Source organism: Melozone crissalis, unplaced genomic scaffold (genome assembly GCF_028551555.1).
Source record: "Melozone crissalis strain CALT ecotype California unplaced genomic scaffold, PUWL_Pcris_2 ptg000066l_1, whole genome shotgun sequence".
In the NCBI taxonomy this organism is placed as follows: Eukaryota; Metazoa; Chordata; class Aves; order Passeriformes; family Passerellidae; genus Melozone; species Melozone crissalis.
In genome coordinates this window covers 6106134-6120900 of record NW_026535844.1, presented here as the reverse complement: position 1 = coordinate 6120900, position 14767 = coordinate 6106134, and the positions used below count along the sequence as shown (strand labels likewise).

The 14767-nt window shown below is 56.1% G+C and overlaps 1 protein-coding gene across 1 annotated transcript in view; it reads left to right on the top strand.

Annotated features, from left to right (window-relative positions):
* The window catches only part of LOC128945562 (mitogen-activated protein kinase kinase kinase kinase 1-like), a 124407-nt gene that overhangs the window by 32858 nt on the left and 76782 nt on the right, over positions 1-14767 (top strand).

Below are 14767 nucleotides of genomic sequence, written 5' to 3'. Positions count from 1 at the left end.
AACAGGGCATGGATGGTGTTGGTGTGCTGCAAAGGGATTGCGTGAAGGGGAGTGTGCAGCAATATGGTTAAGGCAAGAAGCTGCAGGAGGAATCAATGTGGGAAGGAAAAGGATGATGGAAAAGAGGAGGAAGAGAAAAATACTGAGGATTGGGATGTTTATCAGCAGGGCCTTAGCCTCAAAACTTGTCAGCTGAGTCAGATAATTTGTACCCCCGGTGTCCAGGACAGGAAAACAAGGAGGTCAGGGTTTCAGGGGGTTTCTCTGTGGGGGGCAGCGGCAGCACCGGGCGCAGAGCTGCGGCATCGGGAGCACGGGCTGGGGGCCTGTGGGGAGCTGCGGGCCCGGGCCAGGGCTGTGGTGCAGCCGGGGCTCAGCGCCGGGCGCTGCCTGACCCCACCAGCCCCGGGCAGGGCCGGCAGCGGCCCCCGGCCCCCAGGAGGCTGCGGGACGCCCCGGCCGCTGCCCGGCCCCGCGGAGCTGCCGGCCCTGCCCGCCGGGGGCGCCTTTGGACACTGCGGCAGGACAGGGAGCGGCTCTGGGATACGGGCTGGGGAGGGCACCCTGAGCACAGGGAGGAGGAGCAAGGAACACCTGGGAAATGTGGAATGTACATTTTAGCATGGAGATTATCTTTTAAGGATTTTATTAGGGTTACTGGAGATACAAATGATTTTGCAGAAAGCTCAGCAGCTGTCAGAGGATGAGCACCCACAGGCACTGAGGGGGCTGCAGGAGGGGCACAAGAAGGCCCTGCAGCACTTGGGCACAAAGGCACAGCAGGTGAATGCAAGAAGGGAGCAGCAAAAGGCCAAGCTGAAGGCAAAGGCCAGGGCACAGTTCCTACAGCCCCTGAGGGATCAACCCCAGGGCCCAAGGGGGCCCCAGCACCCAGGGCATGGCTCGGCCACAAGCACCTGGCAGAGGCATTGCCCTCCTCACCAGGGGAGAGCCCACCCAAACAGCCCCTGGCAAGGAACCAGGGCTCCAGCTGCAGGGCACAAGGACACTGCAAGCACAGACAGCAGCACCCTCAGGACCAGCAAGTCCACCCCTTGATGGACATGGATTGGCAGGGCTGTCACAGCTCCCATCACACCAGGGACCCTCCACACTGGAGCCCTTGAGAACATTCAGGGTGGGTCTGCATTGAGAGGAGGCATTTCCTGATGGACACAGGGGCCTCTCAATCCACTCTGAATCTTAGACCCAAGGGGGAAAATGATAAAAATATGTCTGATTACTGAGGAGATAAGTGGGAAACATGTATGGTTTTATTTAACCACTATTAGTAGATCTACGAAATGGGTTTGAAATGCATGAATTTTTATTTGCTCCTAATTGTTATCATGATTTACTGGGAAGGGATTTGATCGTTAAACGGGGAACGCAAATTAATATTATAAAAAGGGATACAGAGGCCAGTTCTGTTGTGCCTCTGTGTCAAATGTCTGGCCAGGACTATGCTGACGTGAACCATGAAGTTCTGGCAGCCCCAGGGAAAAAGGGAAAATTAGATCTGGAGCCTCTCCAAAGCTCTCTGAAGCAACCAGGACAAGTGGTGTCTAAAAGCAACACCCTGTTCCAGGGCAGGGAAGGAAGGGGAATCAGACACAGCGCAGGTCACCGCCCCATGCTCAGCTCAACCCGCCCAGCTGTGGGTGCTTGTCAGGGCCTGGCACTGAAATGCCCTGAGCAGGAAGGCTCCAATATCTTCTGCTGACACCATGGCACCTAACAGGGGGGCAAAAGAAATTCTCACTGCTTCAGCAACCACTGGAGCAGATATCAAGGCATGTTCTCCCACAGCAAGCTGGGCTGGCACAGAGCCTGCCCTGGCGCTTTGCTGCTGCCAACACCCAGCCAGGACATCGGCTCCTGCCTAAGGAGTGCCAAGCAGCACCACTGGTGGCCAAGGGGCCCATGCCAAGTGTCCCTGAGGCCACAAACAGCCGCCAGCACAGCTCAACACGGGGGGACCCCTCAGCCTGGCCTCAAGGGCTCTGAAGCCCCGCAGATTTGCACTTCCCACCTGCAGCAGGAGGATGGGAGGCCGCCCCTGAGCCTGCCCTGAAGGCAACGCAGCAGCAGCCAGGGCTCCACAGCGGGCCAAGCCCCTGCGCCTGCCCACAGATCCTCGCCTGGAATCCTCTGCAATCCTGGCCACTCTCCTCTGCCATCTCCAGCCACTGGGGCCAAGCCTTGCTGCCACTGCTGCAGCTTCAGCGCTGGCTGGGCCTGCACTGCCACAGCTGCTGGGGAACACCACGGCACAATTCCACTCTGGGGCTCACTGACACCCACACTCTGGGCTGCCTGCCACTGCACTGCTGCAAAATGTACCGATTTCGGTTCTTTTAAACCTTATTTCTCTGCTCAGGCTTGGTTTGTCTTTGCCTTGGGGAAAGGAATTTTAAAGGTTTTATTTAAGGGGTGTTATACTGCTCAATGGAGATGAGTTTAACATCTGAACAGACTGGGAATAGCCCAAAAGACACCCACAGAGATAACGACCAGCAACAAAACATCAACATTGCCCAGCAGCAAACAGCAACCAACAGCTACCCCAGACACTGCCCCCGGCAGAGCTGGAGACACCTGGGCTGGAAAAGGCTGAGAAGGAAATCCAGGAGTGTGGAGACAGAATTCACACATCAGAGGGGAAGAAATCCCGGTCCAACAGGAAACCAAATACTAAAAACTTACACAACTTAGAAGCAATGAACATTAAAGCAGTGGATTTCTATGGGTTTTGGATGGTATGAAGTGTAGGAAAAATCTAGTAAAACTCACGTATCATTGCACAATTTTCTCTGCACAGCTGGGCTATTTGTGAAAGAAATTATTTCTGTTGCACATCCTGGGCAGAATCAAGTAATGCCTTGACTCTCTAACACTGAAAATGTTGCAGAATTTTGGCTCTTCCCACCGTTTTGGTGACAAGATTACAACATTATAATGTTTTTTTCTTAATAATCCTTCTTTTAGTCCGTAAGGTTTGGGTCAGGGATGTCAGAACAAATTTTTCTTCTTAGGAGAAGTAGAGGCTTTTTGGGTATGTGTGTGTTTTTCTCTTAGTGATGGTGAAATAAACAGGGCCAGGAGACTTCTTCTCCTTTTTAATGCCTTTATTGAAAGTGATCAGCTCAGGATTGGGTGGCTCGGCGGGTCTGCAGGTCCCGTCGTCTCCCAAGGCAACTCAGAGGAGGAGGAAATGCGCAGCTCTGTCCACAAGGGGCAGAGCTGGGGGAATCCAGTCCTCGTGGGAGCCTTTAGGGCGATTCCCCGTCAGATGGTACTTTTGCCGGCTCAGTCGGCCTGGTCTCACCGCCGGGGTCGTCTCTCATGGTCAGGGCGAGAGGGTCCGAAGGTGTTCCGCGTCTCTGCAGGTTCAGCATTCGGCTCCTCACGTCCAGACATCACTCCAGTCTCTCAAATCTTAGGTGGCTCGTGGTTTTGGGGTTTTCTCCGTACAGCGGGGGACCCATGCTGCATTGTGGTCTTGGAGTCACTTTGCATAGCCCCCCTCACCTTCTCAGGTCTCTTCTACTGTTCGGGAAGGTTCCCACCCTTCTGGGAAAGGTACAACTTAGCCTCGGGCGAGGCTCTGCTGATACAAAAGGAGCGATTAGCCACAACGACTCGTGATTACAATAACAAAACACGAAGAACTTCAGCAGCTACCATGGTCTGGCTGCCTTTTTGTAACTTTTTCTCACAAAAAAAATATTACCCGAATTTTGTTCATAACAATGGCACAATTTTGGTCGGGTTTCTCGATGTTCACACTTAGGATGCATTTTGAAAAACTAGAAAAGATTTAAATGTGACGCTGTAACTCATCAACAGTTAACAGAATACTGCTTAAAAAAGGAAAAAAAAATAGGCATCAAAAAAAAGCAAGGGAAGGGGGGTGGGAAAGGAACGGGGGAGTCACCAGATTACTGCCCTGGAAGAGAAGCTTTGGTTCTAGTCAGCCTGCAGAGGAGCTTTAGAAATGCAAATGAACACTGCTGGGCAAAGTGTGGACAATGCATCTGGGTCTCTTGCCTGGGGCAGGAATTGGGCTGATTCCCTCTGCCCCTCACCCCAAGCTCTGCCTGCTTGCACTGATGGAAATTGCACAGCTCAAGGCAGAGCCCAGGGGGAGGATATCTGACCCTGCAACAGAAACGGGTGAAGCTGCAAAGGGAAACAGCACATGGACAATGTTGGGAAAACTTCACTAAAATAAATGGGGGGAGGAATCATCCCTCTGCCCGCTCCAACATGTGCTGTCACTGTCTGCGTTATATATGGCATAGGAGAGCACTGGGGATTTTTTGCTACCAAAAATTCAGGGAAATCAGTTGGGAATACAATTAGTTGATGATTTAAATAGAGAGAAGCAGCTAATTGATGCAGCCCTGGCTGGAGAGCGGCCAAAAATGGGGAAAACATAAAAGGCCACCAGAACAAATCCTACAACACCCTGGGAACCCGAACCAATTCATATCAGGAGCCACAGAACCCATTTCTCATTTCAATGGCATCATTAGATTACAAGCTCTGCTCAGAATTATAACCAACCAGACAGCTCCAGCTCCTGACCTTCCTGCTGACCAATCCACTGAAATGAGGAACACAACATTTCACCATGAGATGGCATCAGATCATCTGTTAGCAAAAAAAGGAGGAGTTTGTGGAAAATTAAATGACACAAACTGCTGTTGGCAATAAGATGAAAAAGGAAAAGTGGTGAAACAGATAACAAAGGAAATAAGAAAGCAGCGCATTTACGGATTCAAACGCGGAAAGGATGGGAATGGGACACGGTTTTGTGGCTCCCTGGCAGACCATGGGTTAAACGAATGCTGTTTCTCCTCTGATGTGCTACAGCAACTCTCATCTTTTTACCATGCTCCACACCTTGAGAGTGCAGCTCATTCAGCAGCTGAGCGAGGGGCCAGGGACTTGTAGATAAGGAAGCAACGGGCGAAACCACCAGCTTCAATAAATGTTACTAATTAACATGGATTGCTGCTCACAGAAAGTCCCGCTGAATTCCTGAACTTCCAGAAGAACAAAGACTTAACAGAGCCGTGAATATCGGCTGTTATACAAAAGTGGAGGTGCTCGTTAACGAGGACATGCAGTTGCCGGATCGGGAGGTCTGAACCTTCCAAGTACCTCAGCCAGTGGGCAAAGGGAGAGGGAGACGAAGTCGGGAAAATGAGGATAAAAAGGAGGCTGCGAACTACAACAATGGCAGAGAGCGCACGGCAAATGCCCCACGGCCTCTCCCTCTGCTCAGCAATAAAGTCACTTTTACAGGACTCCTCTGTCTCCTCTGCGCACAGAAACCTCCGGCCACGGGAATTTCCCCGCACAGCCCCGGGCACGGGGCAGCCCCCTCTGTCCCAGCCACAGCAACCGGGCCGAGCCAGCGCTGCTCCGGCAGCGGCTCCTGCCGAGGCAGCGGCCGCAAGGAGACCGCGGGCAGCCGCTCCCGCAGCGCCCTCACGCCAGCGGCAACACGGGCCGGACACGGCACAACGAACCCGCCCGAGCCCCCTGCCGCCCCCGAGGCCTGCAGCCAGCCCCGAGACCCCGCACAACCCAGCACGGCTCCCACCCGCGCTGCGGCCGCCTCCGAGCTCCGCCGCCGCCTCACCGCGCTCCGGCCGCTGCCGCCCCTCACGGGACCGCACACACGCTCCGACAATGGCGCCGCTGCCCAGCCACGGCCGCCCTCAGCCCGCCACCGGGGCCCTGCTCCGCCCCGCTCCCACCAATCAGCGCGCCACAACCACGACTGACGGCACCATCGCCCAATCCCAGCCAGGGGCGGGCTCTGCACAAGGCACAGCCCCGCCCCGCGCTCTCCGGGCCCCCCGGGCTGCGTGAGGGCAGAGCCGGAGCTGAGGAACAGCCCTGGAACGGACCCGGGCCCGAGGGGGATTGAGCTGAAAACACAAACAAACTTCTCCGCACCTCCCGCCACGGCTTTCCCGGCACTGCAGCTCCGGTGGCTCCGGCTCAGCCGGAAGCCCTGGAGCCTCACTTCTCCTATACTAGTTAGGAGCATCAGGGCATCGCGAAAACCGCCCTAAAGCCCTGTGGATGAGTGGGGGAGGGGAGAGATTTCTGACAGAAAACTCCAAAAACTCAGAGCAGGATAATGAGAAGTAAGTGAAGACCCTTAAATCCAGCTTTCCCGCTCGCCTCCCTCCTTCCAGATGCACCTCCTACCCCAGCAGTGCCGCAGACAGGGAATGGGGCTGGGCTCAGTTCATGCCCCGGGGCTTCTCCCTCTGCTCAGGGACAGGAGTCGTTCCCCTGCTGCACCCTGGGCTCTCTCCCACCGGAGACTTCTCCAGGAACTTCTCCAAGCTGAGTCCATCCCATGCGGCACAGCCCCCACCAAGTGCTGCAGCGTGGGTCACTGTGCCCTACTTTCTCAGTGCTAATCTCAGGGGACTGTCTCTCGGGATATTACCACTACAGCACTCGCAGCAGAATATACACACGGAATTTTAACAGTTCTGAGCAGAAATTAAAAGAACCAGCGAGAGAGAGAAAGAGCGAGATTCCGATCGCGGCGCTCCGGAGCGGCGGTGCGGGAACGATCCCTGCGCCAGCGCACTGCCGGCCCCAGGCCAAGCCCAGCCCCGCAATCCAACCCCGCTGCTCACAGCGCCCGCCCTCCCCGGCCCGGGGCACAACGAGCCCCGCACCCGCTGCGCTCCCGAGCACAAAACGCCCCTTCCCACCGCGCTCACCCGATAAACACAGCGCCCCTGCAGCCGCTCACGCCTCTCTCGCTCCTCCCGAGTTTCTCGGCCTCCCGCACCCTCTGCCCCGCACCTGGGCCCCGCCAGTGCCGCGGGCTGGGGGCAGCAGCTGCACCTTCCTCTGCCTCTGCTCCAGCCCTGCCCAGGTGCCTCGGCTCCCTTCGTGCTCGCCACAAACTGAGGCCTTCACAAGGCTGACCTAGAACAGAGGCCAGACACGGTTACACAATAAAGCAGGCATTTGTTAAAAGGCCTCCATGGATACACCTTGGGCAGAACAAGAGCCCAGCCAGGGCTACGCCCAAGATGAACCAAAATGGCCACAAAATGGACGGCCGGTCACGAGGTCTGTCACTTTTATAAGTTCTGCTCCATTTGCATATTGGAGTTAATTGTCCAATTATGTCTTTAGATGATGAACTCCCATCCTTCTTGTTTTTCTCTTCAGTGCCCGTTGTTTATGCTCTTGGGCCTGAGGTTTGGATTATTTGTCCTTGGGCTCCCAGCTAGAGGAGGAATTGTTTTGTCTCCCTGATCTATGAACAGAGCTCAGCATCCCTTAATATGAAGCCCAGACCCACAGAGTAAAGCAGCACAGAATCTGAAAAACAGAAAAGCCAAACCCTGAGGCATCAAATCCATGAGAGCCCCTCACACTCAGCAGACCCTCCCCATGGCACTCCCCGCCCCCCCATTGATTGGAGCCCCCCAAAATGGCCCCAGGCCCTCCCCCCTCAGCCCTTCTGAGCCCCTGGCTCGTGTTCTCACCTGGGAACCCCAAATCTTTGGGAATTCTCAACTGGGAAGCCCCAAATCCCTGGAAACCTTCCCTGGGACCCCCAAAAGCTCCCCTGGAACCTCCAAACCTAACCTGGGACCCCCCAAAACCCTTCCAGCTGCCTCCAAAACCCCCCAGGAGCTCCCAAACTCCACCTGGGATCACCCAAAACCCCCAAAACACTGGTGACAGTGGGACAGAACTGATGGCACTGGGTTGGTGACACTGGACTGGAACTGGGGACACCGGGTTGGTGGCACTGGAATGATGACACCAGCCCTGAGGATACTGGGGTAGTGACAGTGGGATAGAACTGGTGGCACTGGGGTGGAATTGGTGGCACTGGGCTGGTGACGCTGGGGCATCCCTGGTGGCACTGGGCTGATGGCACTGGGACACGAACTCTGGGCTGGAACTGGGGACAGTGGGAGGGAACTGGTGGCACAGGGACAGGGATACTGGGACAGGACTGGGGACACTGGGAGGGAACACTGAGGTGGGGACATTAGGAAGGGACTGGTGACACTGGGCTGGTGGCACTGGGATGGAACTGGTGACACCAGGACAGGGACACTGGTATAGGATGGGGGGCACTTGAATGAGACTGGAGACACTGGGCTGAAACTGGTGGTACTAGGCTGGTGACATTGGTACGGGGACAATGGGGTGGTGGCACTGGGACAGGACTGGGGACACTGGGCTGGAACTGGGTTGGTGGCATTGGGCTGTTGGCACTTGAGTGGTGACAGTGGGACAGAACTGGCGGCACTGGAATTGAACTGGGGACACTGGGGTGGTGACAGTGGGGCAGCCCTGGGGACACTGGACTGGTGGCACTGGGAACTGGCGACACTGGGACAGGATTGGTGGCAGTGGCACAGGGACACTGGCATTGAACTGGTGGCACTGGATGGGTGGCACTGTGGCGTCCCCAGTGCCACCTGCCACCTGTGTGGTGTCCCCGTGTCCCCGCAGTGTCCCTGGTGTGGCTGAGGACGGTCACCTGCTGCTGGCCCTGCCTGCAGTGGCCGTGTCCTGCGAGGTGGCCTGGCGGGATTTGGGAACATCCTGGCGTCACCTCGCCACCAGCGGGACATTGGGGACTCCGCCCTGGCACCGCGGGCGGGCGAGAGGGGCGGTGACGTCACCACTTCCTGCTTTTCCTCTCTGGCCGCGCCGCGTTCCCGTGTGTCCCCAACTGTCCCCCGGGCGTGTTCGCTCCTCGGAGTGTCCCGCAGTGTCCCCGCAGTGTCCCCGCAGTGTCCCCAGCGGCCATGGAGTCCCAAGAGGTGCGACAGTCCCGGCGAGGGGTGTGAAGCCATTCATTACAATGAACAATAGTTTCTGAGAAATAAAAGAATTAAAAGGCACTTTATCAAGGGAATCGCAGAAGTTAATAAATAACCTAAAAATACACTCTTAGGGAGAACTTTGATTAGATATCTAGATAAGTTAATAAATAATCTAAAATACACTCAGAGAAGAAACTTTGGAATTAAAATATTTGAAGAAGCAGAAGTAGAAGCCAATAAGTTAAGGTGACCTGCCAAGCCGTCAGAATCAAGCCAAGTGCAACAGTGACTTCTGCCAAGCCATGGAAAAACATGCCAAGGACAACAGGAAAATGCCCAAATTAGGAGAAGCTTAAAATTTAACTACGGAAGACCAAGAGTTCCCGGAAGACTCCGCCTATACTCCTGCCTGCCTATGAATATGCATGTAATAAATGATGTAATCCTTGTTCAAAATTGTATAAAAACCTGCTCTTGCTGTACATAATTCAGAAACCCATTTAGTGATTTCTCCAACGCGTTGCCAATAAATACCTCCTGCCTATAGGCCTTAAATCCAGTCTCTGGGCAGCTTATTACCGCCTTTTGGGGCAAAATTCGGCATCAGGTGAGGGGGTATTGGAATAAGAATCCCAATATTACCAGGTATATTGTGCCTGGGCCTGTCTGACCCTTGCTGCTGGGCCAAAGGGAGCAACTGTGGTGTATCACCCCAGAGATACCTTTGGCTTGCTGGAGATTGCAGCTGGGCAGGTGAACAAGTCCAGGCTTGTTAGGGACTCTGTTTACCTCAGGAGGAAGGCTTCAGGCGAATGGTGAGGAGGAAAAGGAGATGGATTCTGCTGGAGGGTTTATATCCAGAGGTTTATTCCATGGTTACAGAGGTCTGAACGTGGGCAACAGCTCCAACAGAATCCCGACCGCATGGTCTGATTACCTCTTTAAACTCCCGGGGGAGGGGGAGGGAAGGGACAGGTGAGCCACCAACCAGGTGGGAGGGGCAGGGTCTCAGGGGAGGATGACACCTAGACAGGCCAATGACCTCTGGGCATAGGGGCATCTTTTGAACCTGACCAACCACACGATGACCTTCCTGGAATGTTAAGCCTGATTGACAGGACTCACTCAGTAAGGGGGCACGGGGGAAGGGAGAGAGGTATTGGCACACTTGGGGAAGGGACTGGGAAGTCTAAAACAGGACATTACAACACACCGCAACAAGGGGGGACGGGACGGGGGTGACAGAGGGGTGGAGGGGACCGAGGGTGGCTGGGGGAGGGGGGAAAACGGGGCGTGGCAGGGGGTGGCAGAGGGGACGAGGGGAGGACAAAGGGAACAAAGGGGACAGCAGAGCCCTCCAGGGAGGGGACAAAGGGGACCCCGGGAGGGCACAGGGGCCACCGCAGGAGCCCACAAGTGCCACCAGGTCCCTGACACCTCCCCTGTCCCCTCCCCAGCTGCTGGAGGCGCTGGTGGTCATGGTGGCTACCCTGGCCGAGGTGGCGGCTGCTGTGACCGGGTCACACAGGGACGTGCGGCAGCGCGTGTCCCCAGAGTCCCTGAACGCCGTCCTGAGGAGATTCAGCTGGCACCTCCATAGGACCCTGGGCCACGGCGGTGTCCCCTCCCTGGGCCAGGCCCTGGCCGCCCTTGGGGCCAGCCCAGAGGCCACCGGGGCCCACGTGAGAGCCACAGGCAGTGCCTGGTGGGAGTCGGTGGCCGCACAAACAGAGAGCTGGGAACAGCTGAGCAGGGAGGCTGCTGAGCTCCGTGACGCCTGCGAGGACACGGCCAATGCCGAGCCCACCATTGAGGCCACCACCTGGGCTGGGGACCCGTGGGATGAGGCCACCCGCAGGGGGACAGCTGGGGACAACCTGGTGGCCATGGCCCAGCAGCAGATGGTGGCCGTGGACAGGCAGGAGGTGGCCTTGGTGGGGGCTGCGCAAGAGGACCAGGAGGCTGTGGCCACCAGTGAGGGCATGGGAGAGACTGTGGTGGCCACCAGCCAGGCGAGGGTGGCCACCAGGAGGGGACATTGGCCAGAGGTGGCCCTGGGGCTGCTGCAGCACTTGGTGGCCACATGTGACAGAGCCAGGTTGTTCCTCTCGGAGCTGAGCACCGGCTCGGGGCCATCGAGGCCACCCTGGAGGGGACAGAGGAGGTGTACCCCTATATCCCCAAGGCCTTGGCAGCCAAATTGGCCAAGTTTGAGCAGCTGTGGAGGGCCAGCACGCACCTGTTCATGTGTCACCTGCTGGGGACACTGGGGGACATCCACAATCTCTTCTTGAGTCCCTATGGTGACCGAGGTGATCCCAGTGGCCCCGGCAGCTGCACGGTGGCCAAGCAGTGCCAAGAGCCATTGAGGACATCCCGAGGCTGCTGCAGGGACAGTGATGTCACAGCTGTGATGTCATCGGGGCAGTGACATCATCAGGGACATGGCTGCTGTCACCTGTGCCCTCCCTGCTTGGGATTGGAGACAAATTTGGGGAATTTTCTGGGAATTTTCATCGAAGTTGTCCCAAATCCTGATGGGAATTCCTGGGGTGATGTCACTGGGGACACTCAAGGGCAGAGAGGGACACTCTGGGGACACACGGGGACAGGGGTGAATGAGTCCCCTCAAGAACTTCCAGCTTTGCGTCGTGCCTGCAGCCCAGCTGGGTCATAAATGACAATTTAATAATTGCCTTTTGCGTTTTTGTATTGCCTTTTGCGCATTGTTATTGATCACCAACAATTTGATATGGTATTTGATACTGATATTGATTATCGGTGATTCCTTGTAGCTGCTGGTTGTTGCAATATAATCTGTCAGTTCATGTGTGCACCGTACAGCCTCTAAATTAATTAATTAACTAAATAATTAATAATATCCTCTATATAAATCAGCCTGGGCTGATCTGAACTCTGTGTCAGACACATCACTGACCCTACTGAGGGACGAGTGGTCAATAAATCCATCCCAACATTCCTTGAGGGGAGCACAGCCAGGGAGCTGCTTCAAGGTGCTGTCACTAAGATATTTCCCCTTGAAAACCCTGGGTGGGATGGAAAACTGGGGACACTGGGCTGGTGGCACTGGGATGGAACTGGTGGCACTGGGATGGAACTGGTGGCACTGGGATGAAACCGGTGGCACTGGGATGGAACTGGGGACATGGGGACAGGGCTGGTGGCAGTGGCACAGGGACACTGGGATTGAACTGGTGCCACTGGGATTGAACAGGTGGCACTGGATGGGTGGCACTGCTGTGTCCCTGGTGCCACCTGTGCGGTGTCCCCGTGTCCCCACAGTGTCCCTGGGGTGGCTGAGGACGGTCACCTGCTGCTGGCCCTGCCCGCGGTGGCCGTGTCCTGCCAGGTGGCCCAGCGAGTGAGGGGACATCGCGGTGTCACCCGGCCACCAGCGGGGCCGCCAGCGGGCCGTGGCCATGCGGGGGGCGGGGCCTGGTGCTGTGACATCACCTCACCCCGCCCCTTTCCGGCGGGCGCCATTCCTTGGACATCGGCTCTGGCTCTGCGGGGAGATCGAACCGGCACCGAGAGATCAAAGGAACGATGGGAAGGGTTCCCCTGAGCGATGGATGCAAAACGAGCTTTGCCTTCGCAAACAATCGGGGCTTGGGGGGTTAATTAATTAATTAATGCTGGCATCAGCAACCCAGTGCCAGCCCAGTGTCCCCAGTCCTGCCCCAGTGCCACCAGCCCAGTGCTCCCAGTGCCAGCCCAGTGCCACCGCCCCATTGTCCCCATACCAATGTCACCATCCCAGTGTCCCCATCCTGTCCCAGCGTCCCTGTCCCAGTGCTCCCATTTCTGTCCCAGTGTCCCCAGTTCCACCCCGGTAGCAAAACAGCAAAAAAGAAGAATTTATGAATTCTTCTCTCGTCACCAGAGAGTGAAAACACGACACGATTTAACTGCTAGGAGAAATAAAATAAATTGGTTTAATGCACAAGATAGCATGGAGGCAAGTCAAGGGTTAAAACCAAACGAAACAACATCTGAACTCACAAGAATGTTTGAAAATAATTTATATAGAATATAGAAAAATATATGCATAATTTTATATAAAAAGGAGCAAATTTTTAGTTAATATATTGATAATACATAAGTGTAATATAAATTGTTAGTATAAAATACATTAATATAAAATATTTTTATCAAATATATAATCTTGCTATTGTATTACTCTCTATATATAATACTAATAGATATTTTGATTAACATTATATTATGATTATGCATAAACCCTAATGAATATGCATGAAAACCTCTTTGGTGTAACAGGACATAAAGAACATGGCTTAATTAATGGTGAGGTTTTGCCATTAGCACCAGAATTTTAACCTTTAACGAACTTTTATAAATATTTCAGTTCTGACCCGTGTTTCTCACAGGGGGTCCCGGCTGATAATGGGGGAGGAGGGGACAGGACTGAGCCCCAAGAGACCCCCCCAGTGCTGGGGACCCCCCTGTGCCCCCCCAGCACTTGGAGCCCCTGGTCCCAGTCCCGGCTCCCCCCAGTCCCGGTGCTGCTCCCGGGGGTCCCGCGGCTCTGGGGGCTCAAAGGGGAGGGGGCAGAACCCCCGTGATGGAGGGGGGGGGGACAAAGGGGGGTCCCGGCCCGGTGCTTGTGGGGGTCGGTACACGAGGGGGGGTCCGGTCCCTGTCCCGGTGCTCGGTGAGGGGGGATCAGGGCACGAGGAGGGTCCAGTCCCGGTGCTGGTGCACAGGGGGTGCTCAGTGATTCGGGGGAGTCTCCAGTGGCCCCAGTGCACGAGGGGGGGTCTCGGTGCTCGGTGATTTGGGGGGATTTCTGGTGCTCCCAGTGCCTGAGGGGGGTCCCAATGAACGATGACAGCACTGATTGATGGGGGGGTCTCCGGTGGTCCTGGTGCACCAGGGGAGGGTCCCGTTTCCTTGGGGGGGGTCCGGTGGTGCCGGTGCATGAGGAGAGGGAGGGAAACTCGAGGGTCCTGATGCCTGAGGGGAGGTCCTGAGGGGGGCGTCCCGGTGCATGAGGACGGTGAAATTCGGGGGTCCCGGTGCTCAGGGGGGTCCCAGTGGGTGCTCAAGGACGGCGTGTGACACAGAGAGAGATCCCAGTGACACCAGGGACCCCCACACAGCGACTAGGCCAGTCCTCGTGACACTCGGGGGGCTCTTGGTGGCACTTGAGGAACCGGTGGCACTCCGGAGGCTCATGGTGACATAAGGAGCTGGTGGCACTTGAGGTGCTCTTGGTGACACGAGAAGCTGGTGGCACTTGAGGAACTGGTGGCACTCGAGGGGCTCTTGGTGACACACAGCGCTGTGGCACTCAAGGAGCTGGTGGCACTCGACTGTCCACAAGTCTCTCCAGTGACATCACTGCACCAATGACATCACAGTGGTGACATCACTGTCCCCGCAGCAGCCTTGGGATGTCCTCGATGGCTTTTTGGCACTGCTCAGCCACTGCACGGCTGCCGGGGCCACTGGGGCCACCATGGGCACTACAGGGACTCAAGAGGAGGTCGTGGATGTCCCCAAGTGTCCCCAGCAGGTGATGCTTGAACAGGCGGGCGCTGGCCTCCCACAGCTGCTCAAACTTGGCCACTTTGGCCACCAAGTCCTCAGGGACATTGGGGGATGCCTCCTTTGTCCCCTCCAGGGCAGCCTCAAGGTCCCTGAGCTGGCACTCCATGTAACTGATAAACAGAGTGGCTCTGTCACATGCACCCACCAAGCGCTGCAGCGGCTCCAGGGCCACCTCTGCCCAATGTCTCCTCCTGATGGCCGCCCTCGCCCACCTGGTGGCCACCACAGCCTCTCCCATGGCCTCGTTGGTGGCCATTGCCACCTGGGCATCACGTGTGGCCCCCACTGAGGCCTCCTCATCCCTGTCCAGAGCCACCATAAGCTGCTGGGCT